Source organism: Podarcis melisellensis, assembly GCF_964234715.1.
Source record: "Podarcis melisellensis genome assembly, chromosome: 15".
Lineage (NCBI taxonomy): Eukaryota > Metazoa > Chordata > Lepidosauria > Squamata > Lacertidae > Podarcis > Podarcis melisellensis.
The window spans coordinates 9,533,986-9,548,223 of NC_138532.1; positions in this window are offsets into that span (position 1 = coordinate 9,533,986).

A 14,238-nucleotide genomic window follows, 5' to 3' on the forward strand; every position below is an offset into this window, starting at 1 on the left:
GCCTCGTGAGCCGCTGTGTGAAAAGAGCAGCTTTATAGTTCCAGAAAACATTGGCTGCCTGTTCTAATTCTGCTTACAAGGTTGCTTTTAGAACGACCACAGGAATGCTTTGAGCTGGGCTAGGGATGGCCTGAAAGAAGCAGTTTCATGTTGCTCTGGGGGAAAGCCTAGCAGAATGTTTCTTCTCCTCTAAAATGTCCATGATTTTTAGGACATAAATTCCTAATCTCACAAAGGAAAAGAGCCAAAGCCTCCAATATTTCCCTCTTTAACCTCTAACATTCCGCAAATGAAAATGAGGACATACCTAGAGTGGTTCTGTTTTCATGTAGGTCATAGCCTGAGTCCTACCCTCATGACAGCCTCTGTTCTTGTCAGGAATGAGCTATACATAGGCAGCTATCAGGGAGGTGTCAGGAGTCAATGAGGGAAGCCAGGAGTTACTATCAAAGACCACACTAGAGCTTGAAGACCACTGTCATTCAGTCAAGGTCCCAGACTGAACAGGAAATCCTTTCCATCCCTTCCTCTCTAGGAACCAATATCCAGTCTGAGTGTGTGTGGAGCCAGGCCACAGCAGGAGAATACCCCAGATCATAGGCACCAACACGATACAGCCAAAGTGTCCTCTGCCCCCTCAATATTTGTTGGCAGGAGATGGAGCCCACACAATGTTGAGGGGGCGGAGAGGGTGGAGGAAGCCTCCCCCTGAGATGTGTGTACAATGCAGTGTGGCCCACCCTTGCTGCTGTTGCCTGTAAGGGGGCCCAGGCCACCTGGACCACCCCCGCCTGCGCGCCACCTTACCTACACTGGCTTGCCACAACCACTGCTACCACAACGAGGCCAAAGCATCCTCCACTGTCATGAGGCCTCCATTGAGGTACGGTGGTGGGCAGGCAGTGGCAGCAGTGAGTGGGCGGCTGAGGCAGTGGGCAGAGGCAGACTGGGCACCCTTGCAGGCAGGGTGGTGGTGGCAGTGGCAGGGGTGGTGCATGTAAAACTGATGGTCTCCCACTATGGCCCTTCCATGCATGGTGGCAAAGAGACCTGGTCTACAAGGAAAGCTGGATCAGCTCTGTAGCTCAAATACTGTCTGCGATTTGTCTCACTGGCAAACACAAGCGACCTCAGTCGGATCAGCCTGGAGGTCCAGCTTTCTAGTTCAGCACCCAGTTTCACACAGTAGTCAGCCAGATGTTTCTGCAAAGCCCACAAACAGGGCATGAAGATAATAGCCTGCCCTCCCTCCCATTGCCTGCCAGCAAGTAGCCGTCCGTACTGTAATATTTATGCGGGGAGTTGGCTCCAAGACTGACACATATATAGCCAAACTCTTGGAGTTGCTCCACAGCTAGCCAACCTGCCTTCTAGAAGACAGCTGGTGAGGGAGAGAGGGAAAGGGAGCATCCCTACCACTTCCAGAACCACTGTCCCTCATAGGATGTGCTCAGTGGGCCTTGCCCAGGAAGCAAGGCCAAGAGCTTAAGAGCTCTTTTCGCTCCAGGGCTGCTTGAGACTTGACTGGCTCAGTTTCAGCCAGCCAGCCTATATCTGTGTATGGCTGAAATCAGGCAAGTCAAACACAGGTAAGATGAAGTTTTACTATATTACACTTCCTTTGGGTGTGTCCATTCTCTATGGACGTCATACCTAATAGCCCCTGAATCTTATTCTCCACAAATTGATGTAAACCAAGGGTTGGGAAGCTGTGGTCCTGCAAATGTTGCTGGACTACAACTCTCATCCTTAACCATTAGCTGGGGTTTCTGGGAGTCCAACAACATCTAGAAGGCCACAGGTTCCCCACCCACACTCTCAGCCCTTTCTATAGTTGTCTAAGTCAGTGTTTTCCAAACTTGGGTCCCCAGATATTGTCAGACGAAAACTCCCATCATCCCTGGCCACTGGCTAAGCCTGATGAGGAGGATGAGAATTCCACATATCAGTGGTCTGCAGTGTGGACAATAACTTTTGTTTGTATGCCCTGAATCTGCGGCCAAACTATTTTGTTTTGTAGGGAGCACACAAACACCCCACGCAACTTCTGGTATTATTCGAAGCGCACTTAATATTACTTTTAAGCCTTGAAGCATAGCAAATTGGGCCATCTAAATCCTTGTTCTTTTCAGCATCCGTAAGGATATGATTTTGAATGACAATGTGAAAATGCATGACCCGGTTTTCTTCATTTCCACCTGGGGTCTGCTAGTGGGGATTCTGGGGCTGGAAACCTTAATGGCAAAGCGGGGGCGTGGGGCGTGGCAGACATGTTAATAAAAAGCAATCATCTGTCATCTGCAGCCACATCTAGGATGGATGCAATCTGGATTTCATCCAACAGTGGGCAAAGACCAGATAATATATTGCTGCAGGCCAAATGAAGTATTTCCATGCTCTGTCTGCTGGCTCCATGTGATCTTAGAACCGTGCTTTTTTGTAATTAGAGGGCCTAGGACATTTATGAGGATAATCACAAGCCCTCCGCAGCCTCGAGGCTGGCCTCATGGAAAGGCATAAGCTTCTAAAGAAAGGATTCAAACAAAACCCCAAGCCTTGAACAGGCCGATTTTGTTCTTCAGCCCTCCTCTATGTTCTCCCCTTTATATGTCAGCACACTAAGCTGCCTCCTTTTTGCTCTTTGACAGTCCCTTTCAGGTCTGACCTTTGAATGATTAGACTTGCAAGACAAGCACACATTTTATCATCATTTATCAACTGTAACAGTAACTTCCTGCTTTTTTATTATTAAAAAAATCTGTTCCAGCTTTCTGTGTGTTGTGGAAGTATCTTTTACCACTGTTGGCATCTATGTAGATGAATTGGTGAGATCCAAGCATTCAGCCATATAATCTAGTACAGGGGTTCCAAAACTGTGGTCTGCAGACCATCAGTGGTCTGTTTGCTTCATTCAGGTGAGCCGTAGCATGTTTGTGGATTTGCGGTTGAAGACGGGAAGCAGCCCATCCATCGCCCTAAATATTTGAATTGCTTTTTAATCGTATTTTTATTTCTTTGATTGTATGTATTACCATTTGAACCCTATTGAAATCACACATTATCTGCCACAGCATGTTATAGTTACTGCAATGGGCAGAAAAATAATGAAGTGATCCTCCAAAACCCTCAGCAACGTTCAGGTGGTTCATGGGGGCAGGGGCAGTTTGGGAACCACTGACCCCTTTACAGTCATTTTTGTTTTGGTGTTTCCACACACATCAGGCAGAGCAAGGATGAACCTAGTGGCTCACCCCTTCCATTGTGTCCTCCTCACTGGGTTCATCAACCTCCTAGGAACCTTCTGTCTCTCTTTTAATAACAGTGTTAGCTTCTAGAGTGATTTACAACTCTGATCTTCCATGGTCCTAATGTCACAGGTATTCAGAGTCATACTGCCTCCAACACTGGAGGGGATACAGAGCCATCATGGCTGGTAGCCATTAATAGCCTTGCCCTCCATGCACCCCATTTAAAGCCATCTCTCAGTTCTATGTTACACGTGGAATTGCCACAAGAAGAGACTCATTTCTGCAGTAATTTGCCTTCTAAGCATGATGAAGGCAACTGAATCAGTTAGAAGGATGTAACACAGGGGAAAAGGGTTCCCCACTTCCCACCTTGTGTGATGCTAAAGATAAGGGTGGAAGGACACTCAAACCAGGCTTCTATTTGTTTGTTTAGTTTTACTGACTAAAATACATCCACAACACAAGGAAACTAGGAATTTAATTGCATACAATCCCAAAACTCCCCAATTATTAGAAAACAAAACTGCCCCCCCTGTAAATCAGAACATGAAGTCTACTGCATGATGTCAGCCAACACTCCAAAAGAAAACAAGTTGAGCCACGCTTGAGATGGAATCAAGGTGTGCTTCATCTAGGTGAAGGTGTCTCCAGCTGAAGGAAGAAGAAAAAATTCAATGGCAGACAAGAACATTTCTGAAAACAGAACAAGTCGTGTTTGTGTGGCTATTTCAAATTCCTTATATTGTGGGAGGGAGATTTCTGGTGGCATCCAGTAATATAATTAGGGTTGCACAATACAAATTGCATTAGCCAAAATGGTATGTGGCTGGGGTAGCAATACTTATGGTTCTAATGACGAAGTTCTGGCTCAACGTGATGTTCAATACTTCCTTCAACACTGTGTCTATGGCTCCTCACTATCATTGTTATCTGGGCAAGAGCAAAAGGCAGGTGCAGAGCATGAAAGTACCTGTACCATTCAGAGTGGCATAAAAAAGGGGGGTGGGGAAACTTTTTCAGCCAAAGGGCCACATTCCCTTCTGGACAACCTTCCAAGGGACACATGCCCAAGATACATGAGGCCAGAAGCAAAAAGCAGCACAGCAAACCCTTTATCCTCCATTCGGACAAGCAGGAGGCAACAGCAGAACTCAAGGACACATTCCAGCCAGACAAAAACACATGGGCTACAAAGAAGAAAAAGAGTTTGGATTTGATATCCCGCCTTTCACTCTCCTTCAAGAGTCTCAAAGTGGCTAACATTCTCCTTTCCCTTCCTCCCCCACAACAAACACTCTGTGAGGTGAGTGGGGCTGAGAGACTTCAAAGAAGTGTGACTGGCCCAAGGTCACCCAGCAGCTGCATGTGGAGGAGCGAGGAATCGAACCCCGTTCACCAGATTACGAGACTACCGCTCTTAACCACTACACCACACTGGCTCTCTAAAACAGGGCCACTGAGAGGTGTGGGCTCTGGAGAGTATTGAGGGTCTGACATTAAGACCTGGGGGGGGGGGCTCCCAGTTCAGTTCCAATTCACTTCCCCAGCTTGAGGTTCCCTATCGTTGACGTGGAAGCAAACATTTTGCCAGGCGTGCTTTTCTTGCCACTGTGGTGCCCCAAAACTGAAACGGGTGAAATCCTGCCTTCAGTGTGACTCTTAATAACCCGCTGGAACTGAAACAATGAATGTTTGAAGGTTTGGCCACTTTGGAAATGAGAGATCCATGGGAGATTTGCCCAGCTTCTGTGGTTGCTGGGCACTTGAGTTCCTTTTCTTAAAGAAAAAAAATCAAAGTGATCCTTTTCGAATGGAATTAAGAAAATCTGCTGCGTATATTGATGCGTCAGTCAGAGTAGTGATTACATAAAGCCCATTTAACACGTAGCTTTTCTTGTTCTCTGGTCTCTTCCACCCGTGTGCTTTTTTGTTTGTCTTCCCGACTGCCTGGAAATGCAATGTGTTCCTTCTCTCCTCGCACCCTGATTGCGGTGGTGGAAAATAATTGGGTGCAGCAGGGCATGTTGGATGGTGGCTTTAATCCTGATCCAGGTGGCTGGAATCCAGTGCAGGATTTACAGTGCCCTGACCCTGAGCTGTCAAGAAGGAACAGCTAGATAAATGGCGTGGGCGGGTTAGTGTAATAATCGTTTGTTTGATGTGACAAGCCTGATAGGCCTTGATTTACTTACAGACTGATAGGCTTTTAATTGAGCACCTCCATCCCAGTCACATCAAAGGCAGGGAAGCTGACAAGGAGCCCTTTTACTGAAAGCTCTCAGTGACTGACAGATCCTGTATGCTAATTTTGCTGGAGAGAGAGGCAATGCTGTCCCTTGGATTGGCCAGGCCTCACCTCAAAAACAGCCCCTTTCTTCCAGGGGAGTGTCTTCATCTCCATTTATCCAATGGCTCCAGCAAGGAAAACGTTCCCTGTACAATTCAGCAGTGTGCATGGTGACTTACAAAAGAACATAAGAGCCCTGCTGGACCAATAAACACCCATCTAGTCCAGCGCCCTGTTCTCACAGTGACCAACTAGATGCCTATGGGAAGCTGAGGAGCAGGTAAAGGGACCCCTGACCATAAGGTCCAGTCGTGACCGACTCTGGGGTTGCGGTGCTCATCTCACTTTATTGGCATACAGCTTCTGGGTCATGTGGCCAGCATGGCTAAGCCACTTCTGGCGAATCAGAGCAGCACACGGAAACGCCGTTTACCTTCCCACCAGAGCAGTACCTATTTATCTACTTGCACTTTGACGTGCTTTCAAACTGCTAAGTTGGCAGGAGCAGGGACTGAGCAACGGGAGCTCACCCCATCTAGGGGATTCGAACCGCCAACCTTCTGACTGGCAAATCCTAGGCTCTATGGTACCTCTACTTAAGAACTTAATTCGTTCCAGAGGTCCGTTCTTAACCTGAAACTGTTCTTAACCTGAGGTACCACTTTAGCTAATGTGGCCTTCTGCTGCCACTGTGCAATTTCTGTTCTCATCCTGAAGCAAAGTTCTTAATCTGAGGTACTATTTCTGGTTTAGTGGAGTCTGTAACCTGAAGCATCTGTAACCTGAAGTGTCTGTAACCCAAGGTACCACTGTAGAACTCTTTCCCACTTAGGAACCCCAGCAACTGACATTCAGAGCCGCACTGCCTCTGTGTGGCTTCAGCCCTGCCTGAAGTCTGCTCATATGAAGAGTGCAAGGGGGCAGAAGCCTCTGTCAGATCACCACACTGTCAGTGATCCTGAGGAACCAGTGAGTCTGGGCATCTCAACAGGGTACCTGGCTATCTCTCAGACTCCACTGTTCTCTCCCAGGACCAGAGGAGACAACTAGCCAGCAGGAACTTCTGAGCCACTGTCGCAGTGTCCAGCTAGTTGCCCCAGGAGGCTGAAAAAAAGGGTCAGGTCACATCTACGCCAAGCATTTAAAGCCCATGGCTTCCTGCAAAGAATCCTGGAATCTGCAGTTTGCTAAGGGTGTTGGGAATTGTAGCTCATTTAAATGAGCTTTAAATGTATGGTGTGGGTGTTACCGTGGAAACAGATGCAAGCAAGGCTCAGGGTGTGACTGAGAGCCAGTTAGGGGCATAGCCTCCAGCTCCTATACAAGATCCTAATCTGACCTGCTTCCACCGAAGCAACAGCTCTCTTCAAAGCTCAAGACTCCCTGACCTGGGGAAATAGGCACTCTGGGGCCCATTGTCACCGAATCACACCAGTGAAACTAAACTGATCTTTGCCTTCCAAGTGCTTGCAGTCTAAAGCCAGCCTTTCTCAACTTGGGTCCTCAGATGTTGTTGGACTACAACTCCCATCATTCCCAGACAGCATGGCCAGGGGATGATGGAGGTTGTCGTTCAAGAACATCTGGCAACCCAAAGTTGAGAAAGGCTGGTCTAAGCGAATATTGGGAAGAGGAAGGGAGAGACAAAGAGATGGGGGAAGAAGGTGGGCAGTTGCCTTATTTCACATTGGACTATTAGTCTATCTAATGGCAGCAGCTTTCTGAAGACCCAGGGCAGATGTCTTTCCCATCGCCTGCTATTGTAACTGGACTCTTTCAAACTGGAGATTTGTTAGACTTTCTGGATTCAAAGCCATGAGCTTTACCTCTGAACGATGGCCTTTTCCTTAAAGAATCCTGAGAGCATAGAGGTTGGTACTGAGGCACAAGCAGTCACCAGGAATGGCTACCTTGAGGAGCAAGTGATGTTCCCAGAGCTCAGCTGGCCTTGCTATGCCACAGCTCCCAGATTCAATCCCTGATGTCTCCAGAATAGGGCTGGGAGAAGCTTGGAGAGCTTATGCCAGTCAGAATTATCAATATTGCGATAGACACACCAATGTTCTCACCTGGTTTAAGCCAGCTTCCTGTGTCCCTATGATAGATCATGGAGTGGATTGACCACTCAAGGATTACGTATTTCTCTTAAGTTTGAGTCAGCCCCACCAGCTGTCTGTGAGGGCCAACCGGCCTCAATGAGAGTCAGCCCCCTGGGAGCCCATTCAGATATGTCACAAGTGGGTACTTTTCTGGGCCTCAACAACTCCACATCTCTCTCTCTCTCTCCTCCCCCCTCCCCTTCCAAACTGCTGCCAAACCATTGGCCTTTTCTCATCATGGAAAACATTTGACGCCGTTCTAAGCTTCTGCCTCCATCTGCACTAGGATAATAAACAAAAGATGGCTTGAAAAGATGTGACATTTTTGAAAAGGGGGGATGGGGCCGGTCTGTGCGATTGTTTTAGAAGTGTGTGCGGAGTGCTTGGTTTGCAGGGTGCTAATGAATGGAACGGTTTCTTCCTCCTCCCTCCCTACCTTCACACTTGAAGCTCGTGTTCCCCTCAATATGAGGAGAGGAGGGAAGGAAAAGGTTCTGCCTGCCTAGTGTGGCCTGGAGAGACCATTTGGCCTTGAAGAGGGAGTGTGGTGCAGTGGTTAGAGTGTTGGACTGTGGCCCCATCCAGCATTGGAGGTGGTATGCCCCCAAATTCGAGTTCCTGGGATTCATAGGTGCGGAGAGTGCTGTAGTGCAGATCCTGGTCTGATCCAGTAGGCCTCTTCTTTGCTTTTTTGATCTCTCTGCATGGGAACCACACAACTTGTAGGGCCGGATCAAGCCACAAATGCACTGCCATTTAAACTGGATTGCACACAGTCTGCTCAAAAAGATCTAATGTGTTGTTGTTTTGCCATTTTAAATATATCTCATGAGTTTTTCAGGATTTTAAATATGAATTATTTTGACTATATCAATGATTAAACATTTTCTTTGAAATTAGGTGGCCCCAAAAATTGATTCCTGAAAAGGCATTCAAAAATGCAAAAGAAAGGAAAAAGAGGAGAAGGATACGCCACCAAATGCCTCTTTTTTGTCAATGCATCCCATAAAAATGACTATTGTTATGAAGGGCTCATAAATAATCTGATTTTGGCATGCTTTCATATGAAACAGAAAATGAATAAATTAAACCTGATTTACAGCCCCTTTCTTTTTCTTTCTTTTCTTTTTCTTTTCATTTTTATGAGAGCCGCTCTAAACATTTTATGTAACGTACGTGCCAGACAATGCAAGCCAAATGGCTCAAGGCTGTGGTGTTGATATTATATAAATTATAAGATGCTTTAATTTGCATAGTTTAATTAACTAATACCGCCAAAGAGAAATGGGGGTGGGGGGAAGAGTAGTAGTAAGTGACTCCCTGCGTCTAACAAATCCAAGCCCTTCTTGAATATGACCCTCCACCCCATCTCCCCACGAGCTTTTGGCTTTGCTCACCGTCAAGATGGCAGCTGCCTTCCATCACCACGTTGCCTGTTTTGCTTTCAGTGTCTCATTCCGAATCTTGTGGCTTTACTTGTTTCCTCAAAGTCTCAGCACTTTAAAAGGCGGTTGTATCACAGCTTCATGGTAATTATGGATTCTCGGTTATGCCACCACAACTTTAAAAAAAAATGTTTAACATTTTTATTTTTTACCAACAACCAAAACACAAACGGTGAAACCCCCCAGGCGGCTTATACATTGGGTATACATAATCAATAATATACATATTCAATAATATTCAATAATAACATATTCAAATCAACCATATGTACACTTCTATATACCTTAACACTCCTCCATCCACAAGGTTTAGTTAACTTTTAACATTTTAATTGCCCCAAATTGTTCAAACCTACCCAAATAATTCAATATCTTCTCAAACCAATCCTCCTCTTTCTCACTGACCTTAAACCCTTTCATTCTGTGTATCTTCACAGATATTCTAAAATTATAATATTATTCAGTTTTTTCCTCCATTGATTCACCCCAACTCTTCTGCATTTTTCCAGTTACTCACTATAACCTGTCTGGCTGCAGTTACCATCAATTTTACCCATTTACATTCCTCTTTTGTTTTTAACTCGGCACTACTCAGACTAATAAGTAAAAGTAAAGGTACCCCTGCCCATACGGGCCAGTCGTGTCCGACTCTAGGGTTGTGCGCCCATCTCACTTAAGAGGCCGGGGGCCAGCGCTGTCCGCAGACACTTCCGGGTCACGTGGCCAGCGTGACGAAGCTGCTCTGGCGAGCCGACACCAGAGCAGCACACGGAATGGCGTTTACCTTCCCGCTATAAACGGGTACCTATTTATCTACTTGCACTTAGGGGTGCTTTCGAACTGCTAGGTGGGCAGGAGCTGGGACCGAACGACGGGAGCTCACCCCGCCGCAGGGATTCGAACCGCCGACCATGCGATCGGCAAGTCCTAGGCGCTGAGGTTTTACCCACAGTGCCACCCGCGTCCCCCGACTCAGACTAATAAGAACCATTAATTTAGATATTCCCACCTTCCTACCCGCAATTCCCGATATTTCTATACCAATCTGTTTCCAAAATTCATTAACTAACGGACAATGCCTCCACAACTGAAAAAGCCCCCTGGTGCAGCAAACCAAAGAAGGCTCCTGCTGGATCAGACCAGAGGCCATCTAGTTCAGCATCTTGCTTCCTTCAGTGGCCAACCAGTTGCCTTAGGGAAGTCTGCAAGCAAGGCAACAAGGCAATAGCGCACTCCCACTATTGCCAATATTCAGAGGCATGCTGGTTCTGAGCCTGAAGGAGGCATATAGCAAGGGATCTACTAGTAGATTTCCAGGTGATTTGCAATAGATCAACACGTATGTATGAAGGCTCACCCATACCGTCTTTTAATATAGATAGTGAGCTTTCCGTACCTCCATTAATTCTTCACTGTCCATACATTGTTCTCCTCCAGAAAACTGCCCCCCTCACTTTCCCCTCCTGCAATCCAGATTTTCTCCTTTTTGGAGTATAATGGTATGAGAAAATCTGGGTTGAGGAAGGCAATGGGTAGACCAGGAGAACATCCTCTGGACGGTGTAGAAATAATGAAGGTACAGGAAGTGGAGAATCCACATTAAATGTCATTATGGATGAGCCCTTAGATTATAGCTAGGTTCAGTGAGATCTCTCCAAAGTAAATAATTCTTTAATTGTATGCTGCTATGGGGAAACCTAGGCAGCATCTTAAAAAGGAGAGACATCACCTTGCCAACAAAGGTCCATATAGTTAAAGCTATGGTTTTCCAGTAGTGATGTATGGAAGTGAGAGCTGGACCATAAAGAAGGCTGATCGCCGAAGAATTGATGCTTTTGAATTCTGTTGCTGGAAGAGACTCTTGAGAGTCCCATGGACTGCAAGAAGATCAAACCTATCCATTCTTAAGGAAATCAGCCCTGAGTGCTCACTGGAAGGACAGATCCTGAAGCTGAGACTCCAATACTTTGGCCACCTCGTGAGAAGAGAAGACTCCCTGGAAAAGACCCTGATGTTGGGAAAGATGGAGGGTACAAGGAGAAGGGGACGACAGAGGACGAGGTGGTTGGATGGTGTTCTCGAAGCTACCAGCATGAGTATGACCAAACTGTGGGAGGCAGTGGAGGACAGAAGTGCCTGGCGTGCTCTGGTCCAGGGGGTCAAGAAGAGTCAGACACGACTAAACAACAACAACAACAATGGGGAAAGTCTTTCTGAAAGCTGCCATGCATGGGGTATCTAGCACTCATTGTCCTAGTAGACCAATTGGATTGATGGCTGGCTGCATCTATATCAATGACACATGTAGATCACAGTGAAAAGTAGCAATTACACCCTTCCTGGGAAGTGGGGATGCCTCTGAAATTACAGTTATCCGATTGCATTTTCCACAAAAAGCATCACTTTGCTCATAAAAGTTCTTCTTGTTGTTTTAAAAAAGAGCACACCAAAAAGGCATTAACTCATGTCACTCTGACCTGATGTCAGCCACTCGGTGTGTGTTTTGTTCTGTTGCCTGTCCCTACAGAATAGAAGAGTGGTTTTCTTTTTTGGAAAGCACTTTGATAAGTGTGTTGAAGTCCTCCTCCCCTTGCGCAATCCATCCTGTAGAATTTCACACCAGGAAGCATCTCCATTACATCAACAACAGGAAGATCCCACTGGTTTGCCACAAAGAAAAACAGCTGTTAGTCACACATCAAGGGAATGGAAGAGAAGGGGGGGGTCAATCTCACCTCCCCCTTTCCCTCCACTGATGTTCACACAGTTCTTTAATGTTAGTCACTGGGCTGAGAAGAGAACAACGAGGCAATTGAAACTGCACAACTTGTGATCCAGTGCCTATCAGTTAATATTTGAGACGAGCAACTTCTTACCCCTCATAAGCCAAAACACTGGAGAATGGCTGAGCTCTTGACTCTGAGCCACTGTGAATGGACCGACACTTACAACTCTTACTGTACAACCAAAGCATCTCCCTTCTTGCACTCATCCCTCTTCCATTACACCCAAATCTCCCAACATCCTGTCCCCCCCCCCTTTCTTTAAATTGCAAAAGCAGCAGAGAGACTCCAGCCATGAGGAAAATAAAGGAGGTTTGTCTGTTGCCACCAACGCCGCGAAGAAGGCGAGTGGATTGGAGGCCAGGTTGGGTGGACTCATCTAGTCCAGCATTCTGTTCTCACAGTAGCCGACCACATCCCCATAGGAAGCCAGCAAACAGTATTCTCTCCACCCCACCCACAACTCGTATTGGGAAGCTTCCTGCCTCCAGCAGTGGAGGTAGAACTTACTGATCAGGGTTAGTAGCCACAGAGAGCTTTGTCCACCATGAATTTGTCTACTCCTCTTTCAAAGCCATCTGAGTTGGTGGCCATCTCTTGTGGGAAAGAATTCCATAGTTCAATTCTTCTCCAAGTTGGGTGGAAAGCTAAGCTGAAGAAGAATGTGGGGCCTCAGCTCTCCACGGCACTGCACTTGACATCCTTAGCTAATACCCAAATGTCTCCTTGCTTTCCTGCTACATTATTGCTCTTTAAAAAAAAGAAAAAGAAAGAAAGTACCCTAATTACAACTTTAAAATAAAACACTATTTTTATCAATGCCAGAAATCTATGCAGTATGCGGTTTTTTGAAAAAAAAAAGAAATCCCTTTTGCTTGTCATTTTACATCTTGCCGTTTTGTCAGTTGTTTTAAAACATGTCTCCTGCAATAAATAAGATCCTCTTTATGCACTTGTTCAGCGGCAAGAAGGGAGGCCCGCTTCCAGTTTGCAAGGTAGGACTTGCGTCGAGAGTTGGAGAGGCTGGTGGGAATCGCTGACACACATTTTCTTCCACACAGTCAGCTGAAAGGGTCTGTTATGATTTGAGTAAAGGCTCCCATCGTCTTGTTTAAAGGAGGCCTAATAGATGATGATTTACCCATAAAATAAAAGATGTGAAGCAAACATCCAAGAGCAAATGAAACCACTCCTTCTAAAAAGCCTTTGAGTCATCTTCGTTCCATTAAGGAAAGGAGCTTGATATATGAGATGTTCCTGCCTGGGGTTCAGCCGTCCAAGCTAAGTGGAGGACAGCCCTGACTCAGGACTTAATTTGAGCCAGACTGGGCCAGCACTGCAATGAATCAAAATGAAGCTGCCACTTTAGGCAACAGATTCTACAGAGGGTGCCATATCCCCGCCTCCAGTTTTTAAGGCTGCATACACATCATATATTTAAAGCACATCCCACCCCACCCAAAGTATCCTGGGAATTTTAGTTTGCTAAGGGTGCTGGGAATTGTAGCTCTGTGAAGGGGAAAATGCTGTTTCCAGGATTCTTTGGGGAGAGAATCTGCCCCTCTCTGCTCAACGCCCCTTCAGCAAAGCGGCAGGAGAAACAGAGCCCCTTCCACTTCTCCTGCTGCTTGGCTGAAGGGGTGCTGTGCAGCTCTCCCTCTCTGCTGAAACCAGGAGACTCTTGCTCTCCCAGCTTCAGCAAAAGGAACCTGAAGCCTGTGGAGCGCAGCGGGAACTCTCACTGCACTCCCCTCTCGCTCTCCAGGCTTCAGCGAAAGCAACACGAAGCCTCCAGAGCGCAGGCTCTGCACTTCGGAGGCTTCGCGTTGCTATCGCTGAAGCCAAGGAGTCTGCATTCACTCCATAGGACACACACACATTTCCCCTTAATTTTTGGAGGGAGAAAGGTGCATCCTATAGAGTGAAAAATACGGTATATGGGGTGGTACTTACCAGGGCCTTCCCAATATGTTATTCAAGTTGGGCCCCCTCTGTGTGTGTGGCATGGGGAAGAGTCTTCAGGGCCAGAGAGGCCTGGAGGACTGCATTTGTCCCCAAAAGAGAATCCTGGGAACTGTAGTGTATGCCCACAGAACTACAATTCACAGGCAATTTTTATAAGAGAACTGGACTATGTACATTGAAAGCACACAGTACAGTACATGCAAAAACTGCCTTCTTGATCACGGGACCCACTATTGGTCTCATCCACTCAATCCACTGGTGTGCTGGGCCCAGGGGTTAACCCGAGCAACGCGGTCCAGGTCCAGTCCCAAATCCAAGGATTCCATGAGGAGTCAGTCCAACAGGGCCAAGGCAGGAAACCAGGCTAGGTCAGGAACAGAGTAACAGGAAGATAGCAGCAATGTTGCTCCC